General features: G+C 41.7%; 1 long non-coding RNA gene across 2 annotated transcripts; it reads left to right on the top strand.

Moving 5' to 3' along the window:
- The first annotated feature begins 973 nt into the window (after positions 1 to 973).
- Positions 974 to 17859, top strand: LOC119805526. 2 transcript variants are annotated; one of them, XR_005283910.1, is made up of 4 exons: positions 974 to 1687; positions 3236 to 3351; positions 13784 to 13859; positions 15476 to 17859. It is a non-coding gene; the product is annotated as an uncharacterized LOC119805526 (long non-coding RNA). The 2 variants fall into 2 exon arrangements; XR_005283911.1 differs by lacking the exon at positions 13784 to 13859.
- The last annotated feature ends 495 nt before the right edge of the window (positions 17860 to 18354 follow it).

The raw sequence follows: 18354 nt of genomic DNA, 5'->3' as shown, positions 1-18354 counted from the left end.
ACTCCCAGGCCTGGCTCTAACATCCATTCTTAAGGATTTCATTGGGGTTTTTTTTTTTTTGTTGTTAGTTAGAAAACATGGATTATGGTACATTGGCCCCTAAACACTACTGCAGTGGTACCCAGTCGTGTTGGCATCAACTGCCCGTGACAGAGTGGTGGTCACTCTTACCAGGGGTCTGCCAAGTGGAAAAGCACAAAGGGAACGTCTTCAGACCTGGGTATGTCCTGGGTGGTCACTGCAGGGTTACACGAATAAATGTCCAAAATACACATGGAAGACGTGGATTTAGTCCTATAGCACCCTGAATAAGTAGCCCCTGAGGAGTGTTGCTGTTGTTGACAACAGGTATTTTTTTCTGCTTTAGATGTCAGTTAATTGAACTTTTAAATAACGTGGTTCTTGTCTCTGCTTTCACATGTAAGTTCAGCATTTACAGCAGAACTTAACAGCGGAGTTCATTGGTGACCCTTTTTTAATTGATACTTATTGAGCTCTACATTTTTCTCTGCTCCCCTCCCTGCCTCTCTCCTTCCCTCTTCAATCCTCCCCCAAGGTCCCCATGCTCCCAATTTACTCAGAGATCTTGTCTTTTTCTACTTTCTACTTCCCATGTAGATTAGATCTATGTAAGTCTCTCTTAGTGTCTCCCCAGTTAAACCAGAGAAAAACAATGAAAAAGAAGAATTCTGACTGTCCATTCGACCTAGTTCACATAGCCATACATTAACCAATCAAATCCACTGTGGCTTGGGAGGCAAGACACTGTGAATGGAAGGCCCCACTAGAACTGCATGGCTGGAGAGAAAAATGGCAGGACAACAAACAGAACAACCGATTTCCAGTCCCTGAGATACCTCAGTGGGTAGAGGTACCTATTCCAAGCCTGATCACACGGTGGAAGGAAAGAGACAACTGCAATGGTAAAAGGAAATCACCAACTTCCACAAGATGTACTCTGACCTCCAGCACCTAGCCTTCTCAGCCCCCCCCCCCCAAAGACTGTGCCCACAAACAAGCAGGAAGAAGTCTTGAGAATCCGCCGCCCTAATTCCTTCAACCTGTGCTGCTAATCTCCCGCTTTTTATTATAAAAAAAGAGCTGGGAATGTAATGTTCTGTCTCTTTAAGAGACAAGCCATATCTACTCCCTTCCTGCTTGCAGTCTCAGCCCCACTCTCTCTCTCTTCCTGCCCCCTCTCTCGGAGAGGCAGTCTTTCTCCCCCCTCCCCTCCCCCTTTCTCCCCTTTTCCTTCCCCTCCATAACACCAAATAAATGTCCAATTCCATTCTTTATGGTGTGCCTATCTCTGTGTCTTCCACCCACCGCCTGTCTGTTTGTCACCACCAGGGACCAGCCACCTTCCCCGCCGCATGGTCTCTGGGACTGGCTGCTTTTGGGTCCCCAGCAGTCCTGGAGACTCAGCATCTGTGCCTCCCACCCACCGCCTGCCCACACTGCTCGCCCTGGACCAGCCAGCCGCCACATGGCTGGGGACCAGCCACCTTCGCTTGGGGACCTGCTATGTGGTTTCAACCCCGCAGCAAGCAAGCTGCCAGGGACCCGCAGCAAATCCAGATACTAGGGGGCTCTGGACCACTACCTTGTTGTAGCTGCTTGTTTGTTTCCTGGCCGCCCGGACTCCAAAATAATCACACAGAAACCATATCACTGCTTGACCAATCATGTAAGTGTATTGCTGCTAGCTCTTATATCTTTGGTTAACCCATTTTTATTATTTTATGTTTTACCATGAGGCTCATGGCCCACTGGCAAGGTTCCAGCTGGCAGCTCACGTCTTTCCCTTCTGGCAGCTACATGACATCTCACTGACTCTGCCTTCTTTCTCCCAATATCAGTTTAGTTTTCTCCACCTATCTACTCTGCCCTATCACAGGCCAAGCCAGCTTCTTTATTCATTAACCAATAAAAGCAACATATATACAGAAGGACTTTCCACACCTGTGGCTATGTTGGTATCCATGGGCCTTGCTGCCACGGGAGCCATGCCAATTAGAGTGGCCTGCAGAGCCACATGGGCCTGGCCCAGGCTGTTGCTGCAGGCCATATCTTGGTCTGTGGCCTCAACAGCAGCCAGGGTCTGGGCTAATGTCCACAGCTCATTTTCCCACAGGAAGTCATAGTAATCATGCATGTTGAAATCTGAGGGCTGTGCTGATCCAGCCCTGTCCCTCACTGGCCCCGGGATAGCTGGCACTGCTCCTCGCTAGATACTGCAGCAGGAGAGCTGGCCCCACCCCTGCCATGGGAGAGCTGACGCCAGCACTCGGGAGAGATGGTCCCAACCCTCACCACAGGCATGGGAGAGCTGGTCCGATGGTATGGACCTAGGAGAGCTGACTCTCCCCCTCACCTAAAGGGGTAGTCCCAAAGGCCCAGACCAACCAGCTCGGCTACCACTCAGACCCACGTCACAGGCCTTGGGTTGGCCCGCCCTAACATCTACCCCATCTGTGACCTGCTAGAGTGCATGAAGGGACTGGTCCTGTGGAACAATAACCACAGGATCTCCGTGACTCAGGACAACAGCATATCCGAGAAGAGTTTCTATGAGGGCCCAGTGATGATGGTGTGTCAGACGCTGCGAGGCCTTGAACCAGGCCAGTGACTCATTGCAGTGGGGCTGATTGGACAAAGGGGTATACTGCGTGACCCATCACAGCTCCTGGTGCCACTCAGAGGAAAGATGGAGGAGTGAGGTTTTTTTGTTTATTTGGTTTTGTTTTTAATTATTTTGGGGGGTCATACTGAAGGGGTGAATGATGGATAGAGAGGGACTTGGAGATGAGCAGGATTGGGATGCATGATGTGAAATTTCCACAAAATCATGTTTAAAAAGAAAAATCATTCTCTGTAGTGGTGGAGGCGCATCGCTTTAACCCAGCACTCGGGAGGCAGAGATAGACGGATCTCCCTGAGTTCGAGGCCAGCCTGGTCTACAGAGGGAGTTGTAGGATAGCTAGGTCTATACAGAGAAGCCCTGTCTTGAAAAACCAACACCCATCAAACAACCCTTGTGTGCTAATCTGGCATACTGGTCATTTTGGGATCAATCTTTTTGAGTGCCTTTTCAATACAGGTCACGTTTTCCTGTTCCCTGTGTAAATCCAATCATTCTGGTTTTTCTCGTGAACATTGTAAAAGCCCTTTTACAGACTTTGGATACCATTCTGTCCCTATGAAGTGTGTTGATATTTTGTTTATGTTTTAACAGGTAGTCAAGTGGACTGAATTCAGCATCCTCAGCCTCTGTGAAGAACAAGTGGACTTGAGTTTGTTCAGCCTTATCTGGGCTGTTTAGAGATGGTGCTACATCTGTATAATTCAAAGGTCAGCAAGAAACATGGGCAGTGTGTATGCAGAATTTGGGCCCTCCCTATCAGGCGCACCCCCCACCCAAGTCCAGACTTTTACCCTCCACTTACCAGGATATGAAAATCCTGAACTCTCTCCTCTGATCTTCAAACCAGTAAGGCTCAGTTTAAGCCACCACTCAGGAACATGACTTAGGGCTCTGCTGTGGCCAAAAGCCTTAAAACTAGGAATCGCATCTAGTTCTGCCCTCTTCTTTGAAATGCCAGTTTTCTTTCAGTTTCTTACTGCTTCAGGTTACTTGTCAGTTCTTGTATGCAGTTTTTAAAAAATATTTTTCTCCAGAGTACACAGTTGTTAGACAGTTGTAGCTGATGAAAGGTCAGCTTCCTAGGAGCCCCTTGGGCACTAACTGAAATCACAACCCATGTAGGCTGCGTTACAGCCTGCGACACATAGAGCGTGAGCACTCCAGTGGTGCAGCAAAAATGATACCTAGGATCTACGTGTTTGACTCGGATGGTGGGACTTGTTACAGCAGGCTTTGTAACCACGTAAGATAAAGGTGATGTAATCCCAGAGAACTTAGACAACAATGAGGACCCTAAGAGAGATGTACATAGATCTAATCTACATGGGAAGTAGAAAAAGACAAGATCTCCCGAGTAAATTGGGAGCATGGGGACCTTGGGGGAGGGTTAAAGGGAAGGGGAGAGGCAGGGAAGGGAGCAGAGAAAAATGTAGAGCTCAATAAAATCAATAAAAAAGAAAAAAAGATAAAGGTGATGGCATTTTTAACTGGCATGCTTGAAGAGTAGGAAGTTTGATAATCGCCTGCTTGGGGGTTTTCGTTAACTCAGGTGGCATTCCTCTGCAAGCAAGCTGAGTACCTGTCCCATGAGCAGCTTCAAGGATCAAGTATTCCCTGTCCTAATATCTCTGAAGTTTAAAAAGCACTGTTAAGCTTGTAGTAAACTGATTTCTCTGCAGTCTGTAGGTCAGATGGACAGAGCAAGACTCCCACACAACCCTCTGCCAGATACGGTGTCTATGATAGGAAGGAGTGGATAAACAGACAAGCTTGAAGAGGGATGAGTGACCTGAACACAACCAGCATAATGACAGCACCAGTCGCATGCCGCTGTGAATAGGGCATATCCTACCTGGTCCTACCCCTCGATCACAAGCTACAAGTCGTCAAGGCTGCTGAGATAGGGTGAAGCAGTTTGCTCTAGGGATGAGCTTTCACAGAGGTTGTCCAAACCCAAGTGTCAATCTTAGACACATGTAAACCAACAAAAATAAATGTACTTAGGTCATATAAACATGTATGTACACATATACAGATGAATATACATGTAGTAACAGCAATTAAAGGACAGGCCGTGAATTAGGGAGGGGGAACAGAAGGGGAAGAGGGAGGAGGGAGAGTGATGTACATGCTAATCAGGACAAATGGAGGGGTCCTGAGATGACGGGCATTTGAATGAGGGCCACCTGACTTCCTCCAGGCCACTTAGCCAACTAGCTGAGTATCCTAGGGTGGCCCAGTAGATAGAAAGCCGAGTAATTTTACAGTAAGTCTTACCCAGATTTCTCACCTACACAGTCACAAGTACAATAAGATAGTTATTGTTTTAAGACCCAACGTAGGGAGTGGTTTATTCATCCACAATGTAGAACTAGACATTGGATGTTGCAGTAGCAGCTTGAAGGGCACATACAACTAAGAGAGTATTTTTCTTTCTTTTGCTTTGCTTTTTTAAATTCTCCCTTAATTATATCCTGAGCACAGTTTCCCCTCTCTCCACTGCTCCCCACACCTCTCTGCTCCAGATCTATACCCCTTTCATTTCCCTTCAGAAAAGAGCAGGTCTCCCAGGGATGGCAACTGAAAACGGCATATATCTCCATTGCTGATGGGAGTGTTTTTCTTAATAGCAGTTTGGCATAATAGATGTTTTGCCTCCATTTGTACCACATGCGTGCCTGGTGCCTGCAGAGGCAAACAAAAAGGTATTAGAGCTACAGATATTTGTGAGCTATCATGTGGAGGCTAGGAATTGAATCTGGGTCCTCTGGAAGAGCAGATGATGCTCTTAACTGTTGAGCTATCTCTCCAGCCCCCAAGGGAACTTTTTTATAATGATGATAGATACTTGGGAATGTGTACATGTGAATAGGGAGCTCCTCTATAATGATGGTAGGTCATTGGGAATGTATATGTGTTAATAGGGAAAAGCTAGGAGAAAGAAGCCTAGAGAGGTAGAAGAGGGAGGAGAGAGCTGATGTATGAGGTATCTAAGAAGGGAAGACGAGACCCAAACTCTGCGCATAACAAGAGTGGTACACTTAAGCTTCTAAAGAAAGATGCTTTCTTTCCCATGGATCTATAAAAATATGAGGCTGCCCCGTGTAGTAAAGAGAATATATAAAGGTTAGGTAGAAATTGATTAGTATCCCAGGAATGGGCAACATGGTCCTTATCAGGATTACTTACAAGCCAGAAAGTAACTGATATGTATGTGTGTGTGTGTCTCTCTCTCTGTGTGTGTGTGTGGTGTGTGTGTGTGGTGTGTATATGTATTTGGACTAGCAACTGGGTTAACTTCTGCTAAAACCATTTGTGAACATTAAAGCCACACCTCCACATAGTTGAGCTGGTCTGAACTCAATGGGCTTTCAGAATAATAGAGGCTTTTAGTTTAGGTTGTGGTATATAACTGTATTGTAAAAAACACTTTGGCTTTGCCTTTAATAGCCACAGACTTCACACGCTAATAAGAAAAAAGTGTGTCCAGAGAAAGTGGAAAAGCAAGTTTGTATAACAAGCTCTTTAAAATCATCTATTTCATAAAATTACAACCATATGTAAAATTAGACAAACTAGCACAATGGATCCGCATATATGTATCATCCACCTTCAATAATTATTAATTTCTTTAAAACAACAAAGAAGTCTGAAGCTAAGACCTATAAATTCAGTATTAGGGAGGGTGAGACAGGATAATTGCAAGGCCAGCCTGGACTGCATGATGAGTTTCTGGTAAGCCTGAGCTATAAGGAGAACCTGTCTATAAAAATATAAAGATAAATAATTAGCAATTTTTACCCATAATTTAAATGATACACATATCTTGTTATATCCATAGATGATCCTCCTTATTCAAACAAAACTTTTATATTTATGCCTTGGCCTGTTTGCTAGAATTTGTCTCTGCTCCCGTAGTTAGTACTTGTAGTACTTTAATGGTAGTTCATAAACCTTCACAGAGGGCCAGGCACTCGATGTTCTCAGCTGAGGTTGAATAGGGAACACACTGCTTTTCTCCGATCTGGTATTTCACTGTGTCCTTTTCACGGTCTTTTAAATGCTATGTTTTATGCCCTTTGTTGGCGATTGCACTGCTTAAAGAAGCCACTGATAATAATGTTAACCCCAGAAAGGTGTGCTATATCTTATGGAGACTATGTATGATTAGATAAACTTCACTCTGGCATGAGCTATCATGTTATTGGCTATGATATTTGTAAGTCGTGAATCAGCAATTATGTACTTCTAGAAAAAGAAAGAAGAAAGTTGCCAACCTATGCATGAGCCTGCTCAGATAAGTGAAAATGTTTTCTGGGGGGAGGTGTGTGTGTGTGTGTGTGTGTGTGTGTGTGTGTGTGTGTGTGTAGGCCAGAGGTCTTAGTTACTGCTCTATTTCTGTGAAGAGGTACCATGAGCAAGGTAGCATGTAAAATAAATCATTTAACTATTTAACTGGGGACTTGCTCATAGTTTAAGAGGGTGAGTCCATAACCATCATGGTGGGGAGCATGGTAGCTGGCAGGAAGGCGTGGCACTGGAGCAGTAGCTGAGAGTTTACATATTATCCACAAGAATCAGGGAGAGAGAGAGAGAGAGAGAGAGAGAGAGAGAGAGAGAGAGAGAGAGAGAGAGAGAGAGAGAGAGAGAGAGGAGAGAAACACAGAGACAGACACACACACACACACACACACACACAGAGAGAGAGAGAGAGAGAGAGAGAGAGAGAGAGAGAGAGAGAGAGAGAGAGAGAGAGAGAGAGAGAGAGAGAGAGAGAGAGAGAGAGACTCTGACTGGGTTTGCCATGGCCTTTTGAAACCTTAAAGCCTGTCCCCAGTGACAAACTTCCTCCAACAGGGCCACACTTTCTAATTCCTCCCCAAACTGTTCCACTAACTGGGGATCAAGCATTTGAATATATGAGCCTGTGAGGGCCATTCTCATTCAAACTCTTATAGGGCCATATTATACAGGCCCATATTTTTACATTATATGGCAGCCAGACTTTTAGGCCATAGTTTGCACCTGGCCACACAAAAGGTGGTCACCTAGCCTTTCCAGACAAACTGACACCATCCTAAACAAAGGGTCAGGATATGCTAATGTTGCTCTGCTCCTTCTTTTTGATTCTGGGAGATCACCTGGGGAAGAGGTGTTAATTTACCTGACAGAGCAGGCATAGTTAGGAAGATGTGACAGAGTGGGCATAGAAAGGTATGGACATGACCAAAGTCATTTGCCTGGCTACCTAGGAAACAAAATGCTAATAAATTTCCCCCTCACTTTACGTTTTGGTATAAAAGCTGTTTGAAAAATAAACGTGGGTAAATTTTTAGCATGTAAGCTCAGGATTTCATGAGGGATCACTAAAAACTCTGTCCCAATAAAAAGATGTGAATTGTGTCTTGATTCTCACACTTTCCCACTGGTCTGAGAAATAATTTATGGCCCAGGCTGGTCCTGGACCCCGGAACTCTCAGTGAATCTGCAGCTCTCAATTGGGCTCCAGTGATCCTTCTATTTCTGCCTCCACAGAGCTCTGGTTGTTTGGCATGGGTCCTAGGGAGCTCAGGTTGTCGCCTTCACTTTGCTAACTGAATTATATCACCCCAGCGTCAGTACAGTTCTAATTTGCATTTCTGATTGCTAAAGATATCGAACTTTTCAGTCAATTAATTTTTAAAATATATTTGTTGAGCCAAACATATTTGGTTGTGGTGGTGGCACATGCCTTTAATCCCAGCAATCAGGAGGCAGAGGCAGGCAGATCTCTGTGAACAGTTTGAGGCCAGCCTGGTCTACAGAGGGAGTTCTGGGACAGCCAGAGCTGCTACACAGAGAAAACCTGTCTCAAAACAAAACAAAAAAACCAATGTATTTGTTAGCTTATTTGTGTACTGTGTGTCAGTGAGTTTGTGTATGTGTGCGTGTATGTATTGCATGTGTGTATTGCATGTATGTGGAGGTCAGAAGATAACTTATGAGACTGAATTCAGATCATTAGGTTTGGCAGCAAGTGCCTTTACCTGCTGAGCCATCTTTCTAGCCCCTTAATTTAGTTTTTTAATTTGTGTATAAAGTAAGAGTTTCATTAGGGCATTTTAGAACAGCTTGTTTTTGTTGACTTTCCCTGCCTAGTCTTCTCCCTCGTCCCCACCTTGTAACTTCCATCCGGTCTTCTGTTTTTAACTCTCATGTCTCATGTATTCTAGTATTGTCCTCATTTTCCTTCCTTCAAACCTCTTTTTCTCATTAACGGTCTCTTTTTAAAGTATTATTATTATATGCTATTTATACATAATAATGGGTCTCATTATGAGCATTTTCATAATGTACCTAATGTGTTTTGATCATATTTACCCTGGGATGCTCTTTTGTCCCTCTCTACTCCAGCCTTCTTTCCACTTTCATATTTCATCTGGGACGCGATGAGTAATTAGGGTTGTTAATAGGCACATTGGTGGGAATTTGTTTACAGGAGCGTGGCTACATGACTGAAAAAAATCTCTTCCTCCTCTGTCAACATTAACTACATTGAAATCCTCAGGAAGGGGTAAAGTCGTGGTCCTGTTTCTAGTTTCATGACCTGTACCCATAATCCCACAAAAATGTTATTTTCTTCTTTTGGTAACTGTCTGTTCGAGTCATTTGCCCTGTATTTCTAGAGTTGGAGTTCTAGGTAATCAGCTTTCTTTTCTATGTATAGCTGGCAACAATTTTTCTCCCATCCCGTAGGCTATCTCTGTTGAGTTTTTCCCTTGTTGTGTAAAAGCTTTATAATTTCATGATGTCTAAGTTGCAAATTCTTGGGATTATTTCCTGTGATACTTGAATCTCTTTCAGAAAGTTTCTGCCTATGCCTATATCTTAAAGAAACACAGAACAACAAACACCTTTATTCCATGAACTCCAGAGATGGTTTATTTGGCTTGCTGAGCTTTGATCTTCCTCAGCTGCTCCTTGCCCTGAACTACATAGCCATTTGCTCTATGACACTGAGCCCAGTCTTGGTGCAATATAACCAAGAAGCTTACCCTGCTGGAATTTATGGGTATCTCTTGAAATGTGGCCCCTATGTTTTTCTCCAGCACCTTCATAATTTGATCCAGCTGAATTAATTTTTGTTCAGTGTGAGAGTCACAAATCTATAGTTTCCCCAGCACTATTTGTGTGTGTCTTGCTCTTTTGTTGAAAATCAAGTGGTTGTAGCTGCATGCCTTTATTAATGGATTTCCTCTTCTAGTCCATGTCTGTTGTATTGCTTTTGTTGCTGAGACCTTGTAGCAGAATTTGAAATTAGATAGTGGGATACTTCTAGCAATGTGTGTTCTGCTTAAGAATGCTTTGGCTAATTCAAGGTCTTTGGTGCTTTCTTAAGAATTTTAGGGTAAGCCGGGCGGTGGTGGCACACGCCTTTAGTCCCAGCACTCGGGAGGCAGAGGCAGGCGGATCTCTGTGAGTTCGAGACCAGCCTGGTCTACAAGAGCTAGTTCCAGGACAGGCTCTAAAGCCACAGAGAAACCCTGTCTCGAAAAAAAAAAAAAAGAATTTTAGGGTATTTTTTCTACAGTGGAGAACATTGTTGGAATTTTATGGGAATTGTATTGACTCTTTATAAGTATAATAATTTAAATACCCATATGATGTTATAGATTTGATTTTCAGATATGTTCTCCCAGTCTATAGCTTAGATTATTGTTCTCAGTCTTTTCTAGAACAAGGAGTTAATTCTGTTTAACTCTAATTTTAAAAATCATGACCTCATTCTGCCCATGTTCAGAGAACGTGATTGAAGCTGAATTCAAAAGTAATAAGCAAAAAGATATGAACTAATTTGTTCAGCAGAGGGAGTTTCAAGGCAGGATGGCACTGAGGCTGGAATACCCTTGTAGTGAGAAGAAGCAACAAGTGAAGCAGAAAGACAGGAAAAGTGTGCAGTTTATCGAGGAAAAGAGTACCTAAACCTAGGCTGCTTCCTTGCTCCAGAATGGACACAGAGGGAACTGTTTCCCCAGGGTCAGCATCAAAGGCACACAAAAGCCACTCAAATGTGGTCTGCATAATCATTCACTGGAGTTCTGCTTTTGCAGGCATAGAAGAAGCAAGTGCAACTGAGTCCCGAAAACTCGCTGCTCCAAGGTTCCCGAAAGCACCTGAGTCCTGCCACTGTGCAGTATGGTTGAGTTCTGTGGAAAGAGACCCAGAGAAGCCATTTCATGGAGCTAGGAAGGTGAAGTCTAAATGATAGCAGAGACCAGGATGTTGGAAATTCTAGAACTGTGCTTATCCACCGAGGAAAGCCTGCAAGTAGAAAGTGGAACAGGCCCAAGACAACAATCACCTGTGCTGTAGGTGACAGAACCGGTGCTGGCGCTGCCCAAATTTAGAGCTCAGACGATTCCGTCATGAGTTCCACATGCTAGACACGGAGCTGTAGGATTAGGTAGTTGTTCTGCTGCATTTTTGTTTAGCTTTAATCCAACCTTTTCTTGCGATTCTCCCATTATTTCACCTTTGGGATAGGGATGTTTATTTCTTTGTTATATATTAGAAGTGTTCTACTTGTATTTTGATTTTATAGGTGCTCAAAGTTAAAGGGTAGACTTGAATCTCAGAAGAGAATTTGAGTTTTTGAGTAGAGCTGTAGCTGGTAAAGGCTGTGGGAGATGACCAAATGCACTCTGACATTAGCGTGAGACCTTAGGAACTGGGCTAAGGTAATATGTTTGGTTGTTGGGTTGGCAGGAGTGGAATTGAAATGATTAATTTTCATTGCCAATTTAATAGAATTTAGAATCACCTGTGAGACAGCTCTGTGCTTGTGTGTAAATGCAATTCTAGAGAGATTTACCTTAGAAGGAAATTTTTCCTTAAATAAAGTCTAATATGTTCTCTAATTTGTTCTTAGTCTTTTCTAGAACAAGGAGTTAATTCTGTTTAACTCTAATTTAAAATATCATGACCTCCTTCTGCCCATGTTCAGAGAACCTGATTGAAGCTGAATTCAAATGTAATAAACAAAAAATATGAACTATGAGCTGGAGTCCCAGACCGAATAAAAAGGAGAAACTGAGGGAAGCACCAGCATCTGTCTCTTTGTTTCCTTCTTCTGTTTACATCAGGTGGGTGTACTTCTGTTTGTCTATTGGTTTTCTATTCATTTCTAGTTTGTGTCTTATGCAATCCCAGTAGCACAATCTCAATAGATGCTGTCTATATAATAAATTTTAATATCTGATACAGTGATTATCCCTAGTTTATTCATTCAAATATGTTTTGGCTATTCTCATGTCTTTACTTTTCCTTATATGTTGTGGAATAAACTTGAATATATCTATGAGAAAACTCATGAATTTTTGATAGTAATTATATTATACTATATATACTTATATAGAGATCATTTTGAGAAAAATTACACCTTTACTATGTTAACTATTCTCTGCTGAGTCATACTCTTACTATGTACTTCAGACAGTCTTCTAATGTGCTGTGTAACACAGGGTGACCTTGAGCTAATGGCAGACCTGTCTTAGTCTCCTGAGTTCTGGAATTATAGCTATGTGCCAAAAGCAGGGTACAAATGTGGCATCTTTTCTGTCATTTTGTATCTGTCTCCTTTACTTTGAGTTACTGAGTATTCTAGTGAATGAATAATATGTCTCTCCATTAAAAATAGTCATTGCTTATTTACTTTCATCAGGATTTTATAGGAATGGTTACATTTATGAAAACTAAGTGACTTCATCTCAGAATAGAGCAAAAATGCTGCTTGCTCTTTGAATGCTGCACCTCCCTTTGCTCATTTGTGATGCTAACTCACTTAGGCCGTTGTGCAGATTTCAAGAAACAGTGCAGGTTTGAGCCCTGTCTCTGACATGTTTACTTCACTCTTTTCACCCATACTTCCTTGTTGGGCTTTTGAGTCCTCATCTGTGAACCCATATGCAATAATAGTTAAGAGAACTGGTTGTGCCGGGCGGTGGTGGCGCACGCCTTTAATCCCAGCACTCGGGAGGCAGAGGCAGGCGGATCTCTGTGAGTTCGAGGCCAGCCTGGTCTACAAGAGCTAGTTCCAGGACAGGCTCTAGAAACTACAGGGAAACCCTGTCTCGAAAAACCAAAAAAAAAAAAAAAAAAAAAAAAAAGAGAACTGGTTGCTCTTCCAGACGACCTGGGTTCAATTCCTAGCACTCACAGGGCAGCTCACAATTGTCTATAACTCCAGTTCTATGGGATATAGCATCCTCAACACAGACATACACGCAGGCAAAACAATCATGCACATACAATCAAAGTAAATTATTTCCAAACAAAATTAATCCAACACAGTTTGAGAGATTATAGGTGAAGGAGATTATTTAAAACCGAACAATTCCTTTTTGTTGTTGTTTGGGGGTTGCTTGAGGCTATGTCTCACTATGTAGCTCTGGATGGCCTAGAGCTCATAATACAGACCAGGCTGGCCTCCCAGGTGCTGGGATTATAGCTGTACACCATAGTGTTAAAACATGAACAGAGACAGGTCTGGTCTACAGAGTGAGTTCCAGGACATCCAAGGCTACTCAGAGAAACCCTGTTTTGAAAAACAAAGTAATTAATTAATTAGTTAATTGATAAATAGATAAAATAAAACATGACAAGTCTTGAAGCTGGTTGATGAGTAGATGAAGTTTCCTTACACTATTCTCTAAACTTGTGTGTTTGAACATTGAACATGAAAAGCAATTTGTATAATCATTTGAAAACTTGAAATTTGGAGGATTTCATAAAGCTGAATTAATTCTTACATATTAATGTCTCTAGTAGCTCAGAGGTAAAAGAATATTAAAGACAAGTTAGGAAATGAGAAAGAGGCCTAAATGTGAAGCAGTGCTATCTAAGTAAGTCATGCCAAGGACTGCCTCCCTCTCCTCTCTACTGGGACAGATGATGTATATTTTACTTGCTCAAACATAAAACAAAAAAATCATCTTTAACTGACTTGTGCATACCACATATTCCATACTTGTATTAATACAGATATGTATGCTACTTTTAAAAGTTTGTGTGTTTTCAGAACAAGGGTATCAAACATAGATGAAAATGGATAGTCCAGGTGATCCAACATCTTAGAGCATCTCTGTTGCAATTTCCTCATAGTTCTGCAACCAGAACAGCTTCAGAGCTGCTGACTGAGATGGCCCAGCCTCACAGACTACTCCAGCCAGGACTTCAAGTAAGCTTTACACTTTCCCATTACATAGAGATTGGACAAGTAATACAGCTAACTCTCCCAGGACTTGACCATTATCACAATTTCCCCAGGGTACTCTAAAGATATCAGTGCCCCTAGACAACAGGAAACAGTCTAGAAAACATGACACCAACATTCTCAGGAGATGGGATGGGTGGTGTTTGGACATTCAATAGGTTATGGATGTTATTCACAGAAAAGTCTGTCAGATATTCTAGGCTTATAGGCTAATGATAGATACCCCATGTTGCAGAGGAACCTTAGGTGATTGCCCAGGCAGCCAACTGTTTCTATCATTTCTTATAGTTTGGAAGTTGTTTTCAATGCACTTCCTGTTTACTCAGGTAATATAAAGACTCCTTCTGGAGTCTTTGATGGAATTGAAGTTTAGATAGTCATAGTTTTCCTTAGTTACGATAGAGGTAAATTAGATATAGAACTTTGGACTAAATACTGGAGTATTTTCTCCAAAATTGTCAAATACAAATGAATTGAACATTGCAAATATAATTCTTACCTGATAATTGTTCTTATTGTGTATAGTTTTACTGTATTAAAGTAAAATTTTTCCTTTTTATTTAGACAAAAATGGGGAAATGTTGTGGAATAGTCTTTTTGCACACTGTGAACATGTGTCTTTACCAAGGTGCCTTCTGATTGGTTTAATAAAAAGCTAAATGTTCATTATGAGGCAGGAGATATAGGTGGAAAAGTAAGAAAGAGAACTCTGGGTAGAAAAAGGGCAGAATCACCAGCAGACAAGAGGAAACAGACATGAGAGAAAGGACATAAAAATCACAAGTCACGTGACAATGCATAGATGAATAGAAATGAGTTAATTTAAGTTATAAGAGCTAGTTAGAAAACAAACCTAAGCTATAGACTGGGCTTTTATACTTAATTAGAAGTCTCTGTATCATGATTTGGGAGCTGGCAGGAGAGACAGAAAAATCTGCCTATGTACATTTGTAAAAAAAAAAAATAAAAAGCAGCAGCAACAACAAAATCTATTTGTTCTGTAACCGTAAAGACTCCATGAAATTACTTCCATATTAGAACATGGATTTGAGGGCACCTAAATCCTTTTTTCTAGGCCATAGTTACTCAAATTTGGCTCCAAATAAACTACCTATTTCTGTTTGAGAACTGTATTTTTTCAACCACATAAACACCACATACACACATACACATATTTCATCCATAGTTCATAGTTCATAATTCTTTCCCCATACCATGCCTCTCATTTCCAAATTGGTTCATAGAAGCATCAATCTTTCCCTGACTTTCTGTCAAGAATGATGCAGGAAGTCCTTCTGTATATATGTTGCTTTTATTAGTTAATGAATAAAGTTGTTTTGACCTATGGCAGTACAGAATATACTGGAAGAAATATATAGAGAGAGTAGGCGGAATCAGATGCCATGTAGCCGCCTAAGGAGAAAGGCGCCTGCTGAACCCTTACCAGTAAGCCACAACCTTGTGCTGATACACGGATTAATAAAAATGGGTTAATTTAAGATATAAGAGTTAGCCAGGCATATGCCTAAGCCAAACAGTGTTGTAATTAATACAGTTTCTGTGTTATTATTCATGTCCAGGTGATTGGGAAATGAACAAACAGTCTCTACTGACAGAAGAAACTCTCTGGTTACCTTTTACCTATAGTAAGTCATAAAACTCTCCTCATTCCAGAGGGATCCATGCTGCTCAGAGAAGCTGAGAGGAATCTGAACAGGACAGGCATTGCTGGATTTTCTCAACAGGGTAGGCTTTCTATCTCTAAAATACTAATTAGGCATGTAATAGTAAAATGTAGAGAGAGATTTATTCAATGTGACCATATTGGGAAGAGGAGTAGATGTCCCCAAGTCTATCTCTTTGGCACTCACATGAGTTTTAGGTTTAAATAGAGGAGGAATGGGGTAAGGGGCAGGAGGTGTACATAATTAAGCAGGTCTCCTCTAAATGTGGCCTAGTTTACCATATTGCCTCAATTCTGGTTCTGCAGGGTGGTCTGCAGAAGTCCTTATTGCTGTAACTGCTTGAGAAATTCAATCTGGTTTACTGGAGTTGGTTATTTCTGTACTAGCATACATCTTTGGTAGCATGGAAAATTCCCTCATCTGAGGAATTGTCTTTCCTGTGAAGTTCTGCTGTTCCTAGAACCCATGGTGACTTTATGTTTAGGACACTGACTTGTCTCTGTGCATTTAGCCTTGAAGAGGGGTGAGTGCATGGAGGCACTCCTTGAGTGATTAACATGCCTATGTGAAGAGGTTAACAGGTAACCCAAAGGAAAAGGGGACATGCATAAAATGAAGGCAGAAATTCCAGGTTTTCTCCTCTTGGTATCTTCCTGTTAAAGAAGGTACATATTTTTTCTTTTAATTATTTTGAGATTATGTAGCCCATGTAGCTATGTAGCCCTATGTAGCTGTCCTGGAATTCCCTATATAGACCAGGCTGGCCTTGAACTTGCCTGTCTCTGCCTCCAGAGTGCTGGGATAAAAGCACATCCCACTACACTCAGTTAGTACCCATTTCTTAAATAAAGGATAATTCAGTGTCCCACAAATGATCAGCTTTGCATCATATTTGCCAAAATGAAAATTCACACACTTTCAGATTTGTATAGTTAAAAGGATGGGGAAGTAAGACAAGATGAGTTACAGAGTTGATTTTCAAATCAGTGATCTACACTGAATCTTCCAGGGAACTTCAAAAATTATGGCAATAGTGAAATATGAAAAAAGAATGACAATAATGGCAATAGAAAAACAGCATGCATTTCTTTCTAAAATTATCTACTTTCTGAGTGAAATTATGTCTGGATATAGTGTAAACCTGAGAAACTCACCCAAAAACATAGAATAAGACTGAGAAAAAGGTGAGCAGCTGGTATGGTAAGTCCTTCTGTCTATGTGTTGCTTTTGTTAGTTAATGGATAAATCTGTTTTAGCCAGTGGCTTAATAAAATAGAGCAAGGCAGGAATTCCAAGCAGATAGAGGAGGAAAGAAGGTGGAGTCAAGGAGAAGACATATAGCTGCCACAGGAGACAGACACCTCTGCCGGAGCCTGCTGAAACTTTGCCAGTAGGCCACAACCTTGTGGTAATGCGCAGATTAACGGAGATGGATTATTTTAGAATATAAGAACTAGCTAGAAAATATGCTTAAGCTATAGGCCATACAGTATTGCAAATAATATAGTTTCTGTGTGATTATTTCGGGTCTGAGTGGCAACAGATTGGCACCCAATGTGGCCAACTAAATCCACTTAAAACCTGAGACAGCTTGGGAAGGAATTCTAGACACACACACAAAAACAAAGTTTAAGGTAGCTTCTTGCTTTGTTTGCTGACCGTAAGCTGAGATACTGCTCCTTTAAGAGGTTTCCTGACTCAGCTTTAGTGTCAAGCTGTTTCTTTAAGGGAAGGCCTTCCGATTCATGCTAGTTACAGGAACAGCTCTGGCTCTCTTGGGGGGAATGATGCCCACCACCCACTTCGAGTCCAGATGCTTATGTGCCTACTTGGGGTTGGGAGGAAAGGCTCAGCACTCCCTGCCTGGGTATGTGGCAGGATTGAGTCTGTTAGGTGTGCACAGGCAGTAGAGCGTGGTAGATTCCCACTGCCATACACAGGAGTATTTCTAGGTCATGCAGTGCACTGCATGGCAGATTTAGCTTTTACTCAGATAAAAAGGGTTTATATGCCGCATGGTGCTTTCCAGAGTTGAGGTGGTGAGGATGGCTCCCACTCAGCAGTCTCAGAGACAGTGAACATGCCTCTGCCATGTTGGACTGGGAGGAGCCAACAGGCAGGCCCAAGTTGATCCTAGCCATGCCCACTTAGCACTAAAAAGGAGGGGGCTTTTGATCAAAAAATAATTACAGATATGCAATAAAGACAGATTCGGATAAAAAACACCTCTAAATGGGTCACAGGGGTTGATTACTATATGTAGGCTTGGGGGAGAGAAGAAAAAGAATATAGACAGTTATAAATGTAAATTAATAGTTTTTTTAAAAGTCTTTAAAGAGACAGAATACAGACAGTCATAGATTAAAGAAATAAAGAAACATACGCCACTTAAAGATGAAATATACACAGTCTGGATTATGTATACTATTGTTTTCTCTTTAAATTTTGACTGTGAAGGATCTAAGTACAGAGAGACATTTCATTGTATGTGCTGCTAAGCTAAACCAACATATGTATTTTAAAGGTATCTTGAATTCAAAATTCGGGTCTAATTTGTTGCTTTGGAAAAATGGTTCTTCTTTTGTTTCCACAGAGGTTGAGAACCTGTGGATTCCTCCCAGTCTAATGTGGTTTGACGGACCAAGACTACCCGAAAGGTCTCTGTGAAAACCCCCCAAAAGAAAATACTTCACCCAACAAAAAACAGGAAGCAGTTTGAAGAGAACTATACCCAAATTTCCAAATATAAATATAAATATAAATGTTTGTTTACA

Source organism: Arvicola amphibius, chromosome X (assembly GCF_903992535.2).
Source record: "Arvicola amphibius chromosome X, mArvAmp1.2, whole genome shotgun sequence".
NCBI classification, from domain to species: Eukaryota; Metazoa; Chordata; class Mammalia; order Rodentia; family Cricetidae; genus Arvicola; species Arvicola amphibius.
This window is presented reverse-complemented; position numbering and strand designations above follow the sequence as displayed.